The sequence below is a fragment of the Thamnophis elegans genome, chromosome 8 (assembly GCF_009769535.1).
Source record: "Thamnophis elegans isolate rThaEle1 chromosome 8, rThaEle1.pri, whole genome shotgun sequence".
In the NCBI taxonomy this organism is placed as follows: domain Eukaryota; kingdom Metazoa; phylum Chordata; class Lepidosauria; order Squamata; family Colubridae; genus Thamnophis; species Thamnophis elegans.
The window spans coordinates 43,220,901-43,234,866 of record NC_045548.1 but is presented as its reverse complement, the minus strand read 5'-3'; the positions used below and the strand labels follow the sequence as shown (position 1 = coordinate 43,234,866).

General features: G+C 40.6%; 1 non-coding gene across 1 annotated transcript; it reads left to right on the top strand.

Moving 5' to 3' along the window:
- The first annotated feature begins 814 nt into the window (after positions 1-814).
- LOC116512833 lies at positions 815-921 on the top strand. The gene has a single exon (XR_004255937.1). It is a non-coding gene; the product is annotated as a U6 spliceosomal RNA (small nuclear RNA).
- The last annotated feature ends 13,045 nt before the right edge of the window (positions 922-13,966 follow it).

Here is a 13,966-nt window from a genome sequence, read left to right as displayed (position 1 = left end):
AAAAAGAATTGTAGAATTTTTGAGGGAAATTATGAAGCTGGCCTTGGTTGGAAAAATAGATGTCCATGGAAGAGTGTAAAGGAATGTGAGTAACAAATATGCATCATGATACCACAATGCAAACTTCTTATCTTAAGTATAGGCATGTCGTGGCACGACATAACCGCGAACGTCAAAAGCGCGCCAACAACACCGCGGCGCTAAAACTGCAAACGTCAAAAGCGCGCCGACAACAGCGCGCCGACAACAGCGCGCCGACAGAAGCGTGATTTAGCTTAAGGTAAGGTTTAGGGTTAGGTTTAGGGTTAGGTTTAGGGTTAGGTTTAGCGTTAGGTTTAGGGTAGGTTTAGGGTAGGTTTAGCGTTAGGTTTAGGGTTAGGTTTAGCGTTAGGTTTAGGGTTAGGTTTAGGGTTATTTTTAGGGTTATGTTACAGCGCACTTCTGTCGGTGCACTGTTGTCGGCGCGCTGTTGTCGCACGGTTTTGACGGTGCGGTTTTGTCACCACGCTTTAGTCACACACGCTTTAGTCTACCGCGGTTTTGTGGTGGAACCTAGGCATGTAATGTCACAACAGAAGCACCAAAGATCTAGTTTGTATTGTCAAGGTCCATGCTTTATTGTTTTTTTGTCATTGTAGTTGGAAACAGACACCTAGAGCTAAAAATTGAATGTTAGACAGAAGGTGCAAACTAGTAGTATAGTCTTTAATCTTTATTACTTCCCTTTGTAGAACTGTAAAGAGCTACAACAACATGGAGGAAGAAATCCCTGTGAATATGACCCATAATTTTGCCACTTTATAGTATTCTTTTTGTGCCTGCTTCAGCAGCACATATCCTAAAATTGGAACCATACAGAGAAAATTAGCATGGCCCTGCACAAGGATGACTCCCACACACAAGGATCACATACACACACACACACATACACAGAGCATTTTTTTCATAGTTGGATTGAAGTCGGCAGGCAACAGGCCATTTTTCTTGACTCTACTTGCCCAGCTGGAAGAAGCAATAAAAAACCATGTCAGTAATGTGCCAAATAACTTATAAGGCCATGTCACCAAGTTCTCAGCTCAGCTTGAACAAGTTTCAGTTGGTAAGAGAACTTATGGCAGCTCTCATATGGAAACAAAACAACATTGTGCCTATCTTGCTATTAACTGGTGTTTAGAAGGTGGTGAACAATGTGGAATCTATATACAAGGGGTAGAATAATTTTTTGCATTTAGAATCCAATGGCCTAAAATGTTTTCAAAAACAGAATTATATATAAGTTCAGCTTGTTACTATTGTAGTTTTACTCCAACTCTTCAGTACGTTTGCAGACTGAAGCTTGAGTTTGATAATGGAAATCTTCTCAGAAATTACGAAATAAATCTTAGCAATTTTATGGTGTCTGAGAAATCCATTACACAATCAAAATAAAACAAAAAGTAGCATTCACCAGACTGCTTGTGAAACAAAAACAAGTGTTTCCCACTTGCAATTGCTCACCTGCTTTCCTCTTCATTTCAGCTGATGGAACAGGTTTACAGATTTGTTTGTTCTCTTGATCTCATGCATGGAAGTTTCACATGTGCATCAGAAATCCTATGGCAGTTCAGATCAGAACAACTGAACAACAATCATGCACCTATTTAGACACACCTCAAGTCACTGCAATAAAATCACAATAAACTGCCATTTAAATATCTGGTGTCAATACATTAATCATAAATCAGCAACATACAACATGTAAGATTAAGATATGGCTGGCTAGTTTGCAGTTCAGCATGTTATGCAAAACCGACTACAGAAAAGCTTCTTAAAACTGAAAGAGATTAAGGTCATAAAAACAACTATAGGACTGCAGTCTATGCCAGTGTTTTTCAACCACTGTGCCGCGGCACACTAGTGTGCCGTGACATAGTGTAAGGTGTGCCGTGGGAGGATTAATTTATATTTAGTCAATATAGGCACAGAGTTAAAATTTTTTAACATTTTCTAATGGTGGTGTGCCTCGTGATTTTTTTCATGAAAAAAGTGTGCCTTTGCACAAAAAAGGTTGAAAAACACTGGTCTATGCAATCCATGTGTGCTGCCCTTATTGCTTGTGAAAATAATTCTGGAATTTTCCTAGAACAGACTGAGCATCTTAAAGAGATGCCAGCAAACTATCAAATAACTAGGACGATTATTTTCAATGGTACTATAGATAATGTTGAGGAGCTTTTCTGAATGTGACTTTTATGCAATTTTAAAAAGTAAAAAAGAACATTTTGTCAGAAAGTCTATCAATAAAGCATTTGGCACATATATAGGAGATCTGATAAACCTTGATTTCATATTTTTATATAAGACTGATTAATATAAAGACCAACATTTTTTAATAGTCTTATATCGAACCAGATGACAACCTCCTCCTCCTTCCTAGAGTGTTCCCGCAAATGAAGGGTCCACTTTTTGGATCATTGAACGCCACTTATAAAATCAAAATAGATTAAAAAGAATATTTATTGACCTAGATACTTATATTAACTGATCTGATAATTATTACAGTTTGTATGATAACATAACATGCTTTGAGACTGTAAAGAGATAATTCATTCACATTGATTGGCCTTTGTTTTTAGGTAGAGGAACTGTTGGGAGAAGAATATGAGGGTGATTTTTCTGGTCCCACCAGGGAAGTGGCTCCAGAAAGACAAGCATGTGTGCATATACTGTATGCATGAGTTATAAAGACAAGTGGGATGTTCTTCTATTTTCTTAAAGAAAAATGCATAAATGCATGCCAATTCATTTTATTTTTCATTATGTTCAACTTTTTTAAAAAATCTGCAAACTTTCAACTAAGAGGATTTGTGATGTGTAGCTCAGGGTTTTTGTTATTTTTTAAATGAAAGGATGCAGAGGTATTGCTCTATATTTAATCTAAATCCAAGAGCCTTATAGAACATGAAAGGCAAGCCCATTTATAACGGCATAAGCTTTTGAAGACTATAGTCCAGAAATTCAGATACACAAATACATATGCCATCAGGTACCACCAAAAACTTGCCATTTCTGTTTGCTTCTTTCTTTTCAAAACAAAGTATTTCCAACCGAAATACTTTAACCTTATATTACCTTTTTGGTATGATTTCTGGCATGGGAAAGCTGGAATATCGAGGGACAAAATTAACATATGTGTGAATTGTAATTAATTGTAATTAACAACAGAGCTTTCTTAGATTTACATAATATCACTGTATTCTAGTAATAAAGTACTTTAGAAAGATAAAACAAGAGCATCATCAATAACCATTATAATTTGGTGTGACTGAGCACACAGTAATATGATTTTCTAGAAATTAGAGCATACAAAAAAGTATAAAAATTAAGACATTATTTCTTTTAGAGTAGATCTAGAGTAGTAGATAAGTTACATAATATTCAATTTCTAGTTAACTCTACACATAAGAACAGTCTTGGACCTAAACTATTTTTGCTTTCCATTTACATTTTCTGAATTCATTACCCAATATTTTTAATGAAGTAAGAATCAGTCTACCTGAAATTTACTTGTGTACCTGAAAAATTATATCTGCTCACTTAATCAGTGGCTAATTAGAAATCTAAGTTCTTTGAAAATTTACAATTTTTTGTTATGTTTGGTGCATCCATTAAAAATGAGTAATAAATTAAAGCAAAACTGATATTTTAGTTTTCTAGTGTTGTATCTTTCTCTTTTTAAAAAAGTTTTTAATTGTGATTCTCACAGTTTCAAAGGGGTAAATGCAGTATTTATGTGAATCCATTTTATTATTAAATACTTATTAAATATTATTCAGATATTTATAATAATATTGCTTACATTACGTTTTGCATCTGTCATGAAAGACATGTTATTTGCTATTTTTAAAATAATTATGCATAATTCATGCTATGTGCTCAAAGCCTTTTCAAAAGAATTTGTTGGAGCATATTAAAAGTAAGTTAAAAACTTTTTGCCATTTCTTTCTTTTGATATATTTCTTTAACAATTCCTAGTCTTATTTATTGTCTTGAGTTTCCTGATGGTCCCTCTATTCAAGCACTAACCAGATCTAACCTTCATTGGTAGTCAAGATGAATAAATGACAATATATTATAGAACAAAGCATAGTTCCTTCCTTCCTTCCTTCCTTCCTTCCCTCCCTCCCTCCCTTCCTCCCCCCCCCTTTTCTTCAGGGATGAATCTTAAAATGCAATTTCTCCTTACATGCACATTGAATTACTTGGACAGTTCTCAGAAGGTCAGAAACAAATAGAAAGACAGGTAGAAATAATCTCTCCTGTCAAAAATGAGTGGCTTCAAACCCATTAAATTATACTGGTGGGTTTCATTAGCTTTGCTATACTAAGTCAGAAACTTTGCATACATGAATACCTCGTGTGCTTGCTCCCAGCCGCAGCCTAACATTGTCAAGATAAGCCTCACAATGCAATTGTCCCATGAGTAGTCTGAAATATTACTGCAAAAAAAACCCACCCCACTATTTGATTTTATTGTTACTGATGACTGAGTCACTCAGTCTTTCTTTATCATGTGTCAATTATTCTTTAATATAGCTATTCTTGATCTTCTTCATTGGTTGGTTTACCAACCAATTTTAAATAGAAAATTGTCAAAATGCATCACAAGGTTTTATCTCCCACAATAAATTGTTTGGAGGACACTTGCACAATAATACAGAAACATGATACACAAATCAATATGTTAAAAGTAGATGAAGCAATGAAGTCTGATTTGCACTTACTCACTGAAAATGTACGGAACAGATGTGAGATGGGTTGCCTGGGAAAAGGTTAGAAGGGATTGGATAATATATCCCACCAGTGGATAACACTTTGTTAGCTTAAACTTTCAAATAAAAACGCTTTCTTTTTTCAAAATATTTAAAAGAGATTAAAACAACTACTACAAACTAAAAAGAAATAAAAAAGAAAAGATGAGAAGTGAAAAGAGAAAAAAGAAGAAAGGGGGAGAAGGGACATGTATCTATTTATAGATGTAGATAAAGAAATTATTCTCCTGCCTCTCAAGACAAGTACCAACAATTTCTGCAACTTAACACTTTCAGTATCATTTCAACCAAAAATATCTTCATCCCATATCCCATATTTTATTCATCAGCAAATAATAAAGCCTCATAATTCAATTTTAGCTAGCAAAAGATATTAAGTTACCAGACATAGCAATATACGTATATTAACTTTAAACAAAGTAAACAAATTTCATATTCTTTTACATGGAACAATATCATTTTTTCTTAAAATATAACACAAAATCTCTTTGTCCCATTTCTTATTTTATATCTATAAACAAATCTTTAAAGCCACATCATACAGTCGTAGTCAAGAAAAATCAATTCAAAGCTGCTATAGAAAAAAAATGGTAGACATTTTAACTTTGTCAACTAACCCAACTTTATAAACTTATTTTTTTTTCACTTTTAAAGATATTGATGTTTATTCCTTGTAATTTGCTTATTTCCAAAAGCTGATTTCTTTCCTTTCTCTCATTTTTTTCTCAGGCATTTCTTCGTAAGTATAATATATCTTTTGTAAGTCCAAAATAAGAAAATTGTCCAAATCACTCTTTTCAATTAAAACCCAAACATCAAGTCATTATTTTGCTTTATTACCTCTTTGTTGCTTCTAACTACTAAGAACTTGCCTATTTCCATTTGTAGGCCCTTTATAACATCATTGTGACATCTTTATCTGTTTACCATATTTTTGGCGTATAAGATGCACTTCTCTGGGTGGAAATGTCTGTGCATCTTATAGAGTGAATGCTGCTGAAACCCCAACCACCTGCCGACTCCAACCCTCCCAGCAATTTGCCTCCTTGCAGTAAACAGCAAACAGACTGGTCAGCTTCAGCACAGCCTGATTTTGCACAAGCAGCTGATTGACCTCCTGGAATACTGCCTATCAGCTGTTCCAGGCTGGGGAAATAATTACTGCCACTGCCACCCATCGTTGCTGCCACCTATTGCCGCCTCTGCATGCCCCATTTTTGGTCTCCATGTGACCCATTTTTGGCCTGTTCCAGGTGGTGGATATAGGTCGCAGCGGCCATCCCTGTCACCTCAAATGGGTCAATGAGGAAATGGGAAATGAGGAGGCTGAAAATGGGGCACACGGAGATGACAGTGATAATGGGTGGTGACAGTGAAGATAGAGGCGGCAATCCCTGAAGCCTGGAACAGCTGATTGGCAGTATTCCAGGAGGCAGATCCAACTGCCAATCAGCTGCCCATGATAAATGGTTTTATGGTTTTATGGTTTTATTATTTATAGGCCGCCCTTTTCCCTGAGGGGACTCAGGGCGGCTTACAATATATAGGGAGGGGAGTACAAGACAGTAAGACATAAAACAATACATAAGTAAAAATAGTACACAACATTCATCATTCGGGTGGGGACGGATTACGATCTTTATCCCCAGGCCTGACGGGATAGCCAGGTCTTGAGGGCTGTGAGGAAGGTCTGGACGGTGGTGAGGGTACGAATCTCCACGGGGAGATCGTTCCAAAGGGTCGGAGCTACTACTGAAAAGGCTCTCCTCCGTGTAGTTGCCAGTCGACACTGACTGGCGGATGGAACTCGGAGGAGGCCTAATCTGTGCGATCTAATAGGTCGCAAGGAGGTAATTGGCAGGAGGCGGTCTCTCAAGTACGCAGATCCACTACCATGAAGGGCTTTATGGGTGGTAAGTAGCACCTTGAAGCGCACCCGGAGATCAACAGGTAGCCAGCGCAGCTTGCGGAGGATAGGTGTTATGTGGGTGAACCGAGGTGCACCCACGATCACTCGCGCGGCCGCATTCTGGACTAGCTGAAGTCGCCGGGTGCTCTTCCAGGGCAGCCCCATGTAGAGCACTTTGCAGTATTCCAGCCTAGAGGTCACAAGGGCCCGAGTGACTGTTGTGAGGGCCTCCCGGTTCAGGTAGGGTCGCAACTGGCACACCAGGCGAACCTGGGCAAATGCCCCCCTGGTCACAGCCGTCAGATGGTGATCGAAGGTCAGCTGTGGGTCCAGGAGGACTCCCAAGTTGCGAACCCTGTCTGAGGGGTATAAAGTTTGGCCCCCCAGCCTGAGTGATGGAACACTAGCCAAATTATTGGGAGGGAAACACAACAGCCACTCGGTCTTCTCCGGGTTGAGTACAAGCTTGTTAGCCCTCATCCAGTCCCTAACGGCTTCAAGACCCCGGTTCATCACGTCCACCGCTTCATTGAGTTGGCACGGGGCGGACAGATACAACTGGGTATCATCCGCGTATTGGTGGTATCTTATCCCGTGCCTCTGAATGATCTCGCCCAGCGGTTTCATGTAGCTGTTGAATAGTAGGGGGGATAAGACCGAACCCTGCGGCACCCCATATGTTAGGGGCCTAGGGGTCGATCTCTGCCCCCCAACTAACACCGACTGCAACCTGTCCGAGAGGTAGGAGGAGAACCACTGCAAAACAGTGCCTCCCACCCCCACCTCCCGCAGTCTTCGCAGAAGGATACCATGGTCGATGGTATCGAAAGCCGCCGAGAGGTCAAGGAGAACCAGGATGGAGGCATGGCCTCCATCCCTGGCTCTCCAGAGATCATCGGTCAATGCGACCAAAGCAGTTTCTGTGCTGTAACCAGGTCTGAAGCCGGACTGGAAGGGGTCTAGGTAACTGGCTTCCTCCCAGGACCGTTGAAGCTGGAAGGCCACCACCTTCTCAACAACCTTCCCTACAAAGGGGAGGTTGGAGACTGGACGATAGTTGTTGAGAACAGCTGGATCCAAAGATGGTTTCTTCAGGAGGGGTCTCACCACCGCCGCTTTAAGTGCGGAGGGGAAGTGCCCCTCCCGAAGGGAGGCGGTAACAACCGCCTGTATCCAGCCTCGTGTCACCTCACTGCTGTTGGCGAACAACCAGGAGGGACACGGGTCCAGTACACAGGTGGAGGCACTCACAGCTCTCATGGCCTTGTCCACATCCCCAGGGGCAACATCCTGAAACTCAACCCAGGGATGGTCTGCCAATTTATCCTCTTGTGCCTCGGCTGGATCTGCAGAGGTGGAGTCCAAATCTGACCGAAACCGAGCAACTTTGTCCGCTAAGAACTGGACATAATCCTCAGCCCTACCCTGCAAGGGGTCCCCCGTATCCCTCCTATGTAGGAGGGAGCGGGTTATCCTAAACAGGGTGGCTGGGCGGGACTCAGCGGACGCAACCAAGGTGGCAATATACGATCTTTTTGCTGTCCTAAGTGCCCTGATGTACTCCTTGGTGCAAGTTGTTAAGAGTGCTCGGTTCGATTCGGACTTATCGGACCTCCATAGGTGCTCTAGGCGTCTCCTCCGGCGCTTCCTCTCCCGGAGCTCCTCGGTGAACCAAGGAGGCCTCCGGGATCCGCCGCCTCGGAGGGGCCGTAGTGGCGCAATCCAGTCAAGGGTCTCCGATGCTGCCGAATGCCAGGCAGCAACCAGAGTCTCCACCGGACTGTGGGCGAGAGTATCAGGAATAACCCCAAGCTCCGTCTGGAACCTCAAGGGGTCCATAAGTCGCCTGGGGCGGAACCACTTGGTCGGTTCCTCCTCCCTACAGTGGGGGTTTGGCCTCCGAAAGTCAAGCCTCAGTAGGCAGTGGTCTGACCATGACAGGGGTATGATCTCATTGCCCCTCAGACCAAGATCACAAGTCCACTGCTCCGAGAGAAATACGAGGTCGAGCATGTGACCCGCTGAGTGGGTTGGGCCCTGGATTATCTGGGTCAAGCCCATGGCCATCATGGAAGCCATGAACTCCTGCGCACCATCAGAGTGTTCACCGAGCGAAGGCAAATTGAAGTCCCCCAAGACCATAAGTCTGGGGAACTCAATTGCTAGCTCGGCTACCGACTCAAAGAGCGAGGGGAGGGCTGCTGCAACGCTGTTGGGAGGCAGGTACATTAACAGCAAACCCACTTGACCCTTGAGGTCCAACTTCACCAGCAGGGACTCACACCCGACAAGCTCCGGAGCAGGGATCCTACGAGGTGCTAAAGACTCCCGGATAACAATAGCCACACCCCCACCCCTTCTCTGGGCTCTTGGCTGATGAAGCACCTGAAATCCGTCTGGGCATATCTCTACAAGGGGGACTCCTCCCTCCGGGCCCAGCCAGGTTTCAGTAATACATGCCAGGTCTGCCCTCTCGTCTAAAATTAAGTCCCGGACAAGGGGAGCCTTGTGAACTACAGACCTGGCATTTAGCGACAACAGCCTGAGACCAGGGTCCTGATTACTCGCGCCATCTGGCCTCGGAGTGGGACTCATAGGGCCGGAAGGAGGGATCTCTGTGACGTAGCGAACCCTCCTTCCCCGGTAATGGCCAGCCCTAAAGTCCCCGCCATATCTGCCCCTCCCTGTTACGACCGTGATGCTCCGACCCACTTCCGTGGCCGTGGCCCCCTCAACCACCCCCACAGTTCCCGCATTCCCCGACAGGCCCTCCGAATCAAGCACACTCATTTATTCACTCAAGCAATCCCCACGTAATAATTAAAAACACATAAAAATACAACAACCATAGAATAATAAAAGTGGGATCATTCACTCAATCACATGCATATCCCATACACTCACCATACAAGAATAATTGCGCAAGTATTACAAGATGTGAAAAGTGTGCAAGTTTGGGTAAAGTCTGTGGATGGGTTCATATAAAGTCCAGTCCGGTGGATTCGCGGAGATATAAAGAGGGAGAAAGATTTTATCTTCCCTCTTCTTGCGTAATAGATGGTAAAAGTGATGTAAGTAGTCTTGGGATAGGAGCACCAAAGGGGCTAAGACGGAGTCTCTTAACAGCAATGGGCGGCAATGATTGTACCAACCAGGACTAGATCGTAGGTCCGGTATCCAGTGTCCAGTAGCTGTAAGTAAGGAATCGTATGGTGAAGTCCCGTATAAGTAAGAGCAAACCGAGGGCCAGGGAGGGAAAGAGAGGCCGTGCTGTAGAAAAGGCCTAGGGGGTAGGTTAAGGGGTTGTGGTAGTGGCTGTAAGGCCGACTGCCAGGTCTTATACCGCCCCATATTAGACCAACTACCCCACTATAAGTCAGTCAACAGAGTCTAAGGAGATACCAGGAAACACGGCCAAAGATGTCAAAAACGCCAAAGCATCCAGTAATAAATCCACCAGAGTAGAGAGGGAGGGGGGGGCACATAGGGAGACTGCAGCAGCCGGGAGAAAACCAGCTGCCTTGCCTCACCCAGCCTCGTTCGAATCACCCACCTCCTTTGATAACAGTAATCCTCCGGAGACAATAAACACCAGGGTCCTCTCAGTCAGCAGAGGAAATAGGGCCAAAGCTAGGACCATAAAAGATCGTAAAAACGCTGGTCCGAGGCTGTTTGTAGATGCCTAAAACGCCAAGGCTTAAAACGCCGAAGCAAAGCCTTTAGCGGAGCGTCGCCATTTCCACCAGCCTAAACGAGCTGCAAAGCACACTCCAGGCTGTTGCGTGGGAGAAGGAACGTTTGGGAGCGTCGACCCTCTGAGAGATTGATTATTCAGGTCCCCTGGATCTCGCTCCGTTGCAGGGACCCTGTTTTGTAGGGCTCCGATCCGAAACGCCAGTTTATTTTAGCGTTTTTCTGCTCCACCGGACAGAGCAGAGGGAACCAGCGGCCATCCTGCCTTGCACCTTGAAGTCCATCTATCAGACTTCAGGCTGTGCTGAAGCTGACCAGACTTAAATCAGGCTGTGCTGAAGCTGACCAGGCGGTTAGCTGGTTGCTGCAAGGAGGAACATTGCTGGGAGGCAGAGGCAGAATTTTTTTTCTTGTTTTCCTCTCCAAAAGCTAGGTGCGTCTTATAGTCCGGAGTGTCTTATAGTCTGAAAAATATGACAATTCCTGTATTTTAAATCTAAATCCAAATAGCCTTATTCTCTGTTGAATTCTCTTCTCATCTCTGAATTTTTGAATCCAGTTTTATATGATCAATCGAAAGAGAAAGTAAGCAAATTCTTCTAAGGAATCGGCACAAATGTTGGAATGATTGATGTTCAGTTTGGAGTAAGTTCCAGTCATAAGACAAATGAATGAAGACCTGTGTCTTTTCAATGATGGAGGTGATGGGCACTGAAGCAGATGTTAGGCAGGACTCTTTTTCTCTTCTTGCCCCAAATGACATATGTTCTTATGTACAGTTATGAATGGATAATGTAAGAGGATGCCTTATATAGAATCATAACTAGGACATCTACAGTACATTGATTGTCAAGAACCTGTTCTGAGCTTCAGAGAATGATTTTGTACTAATCCTGCTTGCTGGGGAATAAATCTTGAACTCTCTGCATGCTAAGTCATATCCTTAGGCACTGAATTACAGACCTTCCTCTAAAGTGAGAAATGTCTATGGTTTGGAATCTACACATCCACGCATAAATGTATGAGGACAGGATAATCTATAGTGTGAGACAGGTCTGTATGTTAATTCCCTTCTCCTGGTTCTTTTTTTGGGGGAGGGGGTGAACCATATAAAACATATTTATAAGGAAAGGGCAAATAAACTCCCAAACAATTTATCAAGAAATTATGAGTCTAAATTAAACTTGACAAAAAGGACAGAGGAAGAAAATGATCATTCCTTTCAAATCAGTACTTTCAGAACACAATTCTATATTGACACAAGCCAAGATAAATCTTAGTATGATCAATATGTATGTTTCATGTATGTTTATCTTCACGTAAATAATAATGGATTGCCACATTAATACAATACAATTGTTATCACTACAGAGCACTCTTTATTATAGGATTAGCCCAAATTTCACAATTTCACAACTACATCTATCTTCTAGAAAGTATATTAATTATAATTTATTTAGCTATGTCTGATTTCTATTGCTTTTATAATTTTTTTTAGCTTTGAAAATCATTTTATGGTATTCAAAAAGAATATTAATAGTTGTGTTAATGTTTTCTCTTTCTTTTCTCATATAAATAATGAAATGCTTACAACAATTTCTTGAAAAATAAGTCTTGAAATTTTTATAGGTGATTTTATTTTATTTTTTCAGAAAGTTTTTTAAAAATGTAAAAGTGAGACCCAGCTTTTATATTAAAATAAAAGGATATATTCCTATGAAATCTAATTTGTCTCATTCAACAGCATTATAATGCTTTATATATAGTCCTTCATTAAGGACTTGCCACATTTTTGGAATTGTTTTCAAACCTAAAACTTCAGTTTAGTACATAAAATAATGCTGCATTTTCTAACATTAGATTAGTAAAATTAGGTACTATCAGTTTAGCAATAATTCTCCCTCCTGGTGTTATTACTATGAAATTATTTTCTAACTGTACATGAAAATAAGTGCCTGGTATATCCAATTAACCACACACACACGCTCTCTCTCTCACACACACACATTCACACACACACACGTGTGTGTGTGTGTGTGTGTGTGTCTGTGTGTGTAAATGTTTGTAGTGACTATAGTTTAACTTAGATATGAAGAATCTCAAGTTTGCACAATGGGACATGTTTACGCCTTAAGAAGGCATATGTTTATATTTTTTCAATTTACACTTGGTCTCGTAAAAAGAAAATTTCCATTGAATACTGACAAGATGTCAGCTTACAAAGAGGATACTATTTTGGCTAGTATGTTATTTTGATTTTGTTTGGCTGTGTGCTTTTAATCTCTCTCTCTTTTCTTTCTCTATATAGATCTTATGTATATAAGAAGTTCAATATCTTTTAAAAAGATATAATTCACTATATGCAAACAATTTATTTTCATCTTTTTGTTGTGTTTACTTTCATTTGAATTTTCAATTATAGCGGACAAGCAAATGTTTGCCTGACTTGATAATAAAAAATAATGGAGTCATTAATAGTCATGAACATAAGACCTGGCATTAGTCTTTGAATGTAGACTTTTTTCAGAAATATCTCTGTTTGTTAACTCTTTTTAACCCTGATTATTTATATCACATAAACAATATTTGTTGCATGATATAAATGCAAAATAAATCTTAGTATTTCATACTAAAATGCATTTTTGTGAATGTGCACATGCAAATAAATTTACCTACCCATGAGAAAAATGTTTGTGCATAGTTTCTGCAAGCTGTAAACATTAACCTGAATGTTTTACAAATCAATAAACAGGCTGCAATCCCACCATTGCACTTCCGTGGAATTGTCAAAATGTCCTGTGCAATTCTGATAAGTAGGCCAACTCACATAGGCTGTGCCTATTAACTACTTAGTATCCTTGTTTAAGTACAGAAACACAAGCTTGTAGAAAAAGAAGGGGCATCATGGCTGGTTTTATGCCGAAATGTGATGGACTGACAACAGGATGCAAAGAATCCACATCCTGCACTATTGTTTTATATTGGTGAGAAACTTGCTCTTTGATGTCTAGAATAGTGAATATGCTGAAAAGGGGCAAATGAACAGCCACAGTAAATGCACAACTTATGGTACATAGAACATTCAATTGTTATCCAAGAACTCACATCTGACTTATCTGCCTACGTGATATTGTGTGCTGATAAGGCTGAAAGAAGGAAGAAAACTATGTGCCATTTGAAACATCTGTTTTTATCTGTGCGTGCATGCATGCATGCATACATGTGCCTTTATACATGTTTTCATATCCTTTAGTGAATAATCAAAATAAATATAGTATTTCCTTATGAAAAATATTTGTAAATAGTACTCAAAACTATTCAAAATACATCAGAGAAATTGACTAAGATTGAGATCACAATTTAAAAACATTATTGACTGAGTTGAAAAGTTGATTTCACACTCTTACTATTTATTTGTATATCAACATTTATATCCTGCCTTTCTATAAGGTGTGTCCCCAAGATAAAATGTACCCAAGAAATAAAAACAATAAAAGTTTAAAATATTTCCAATGTTTAAAAACTGAAAATAAAAGAATTACATTGCTTTTAT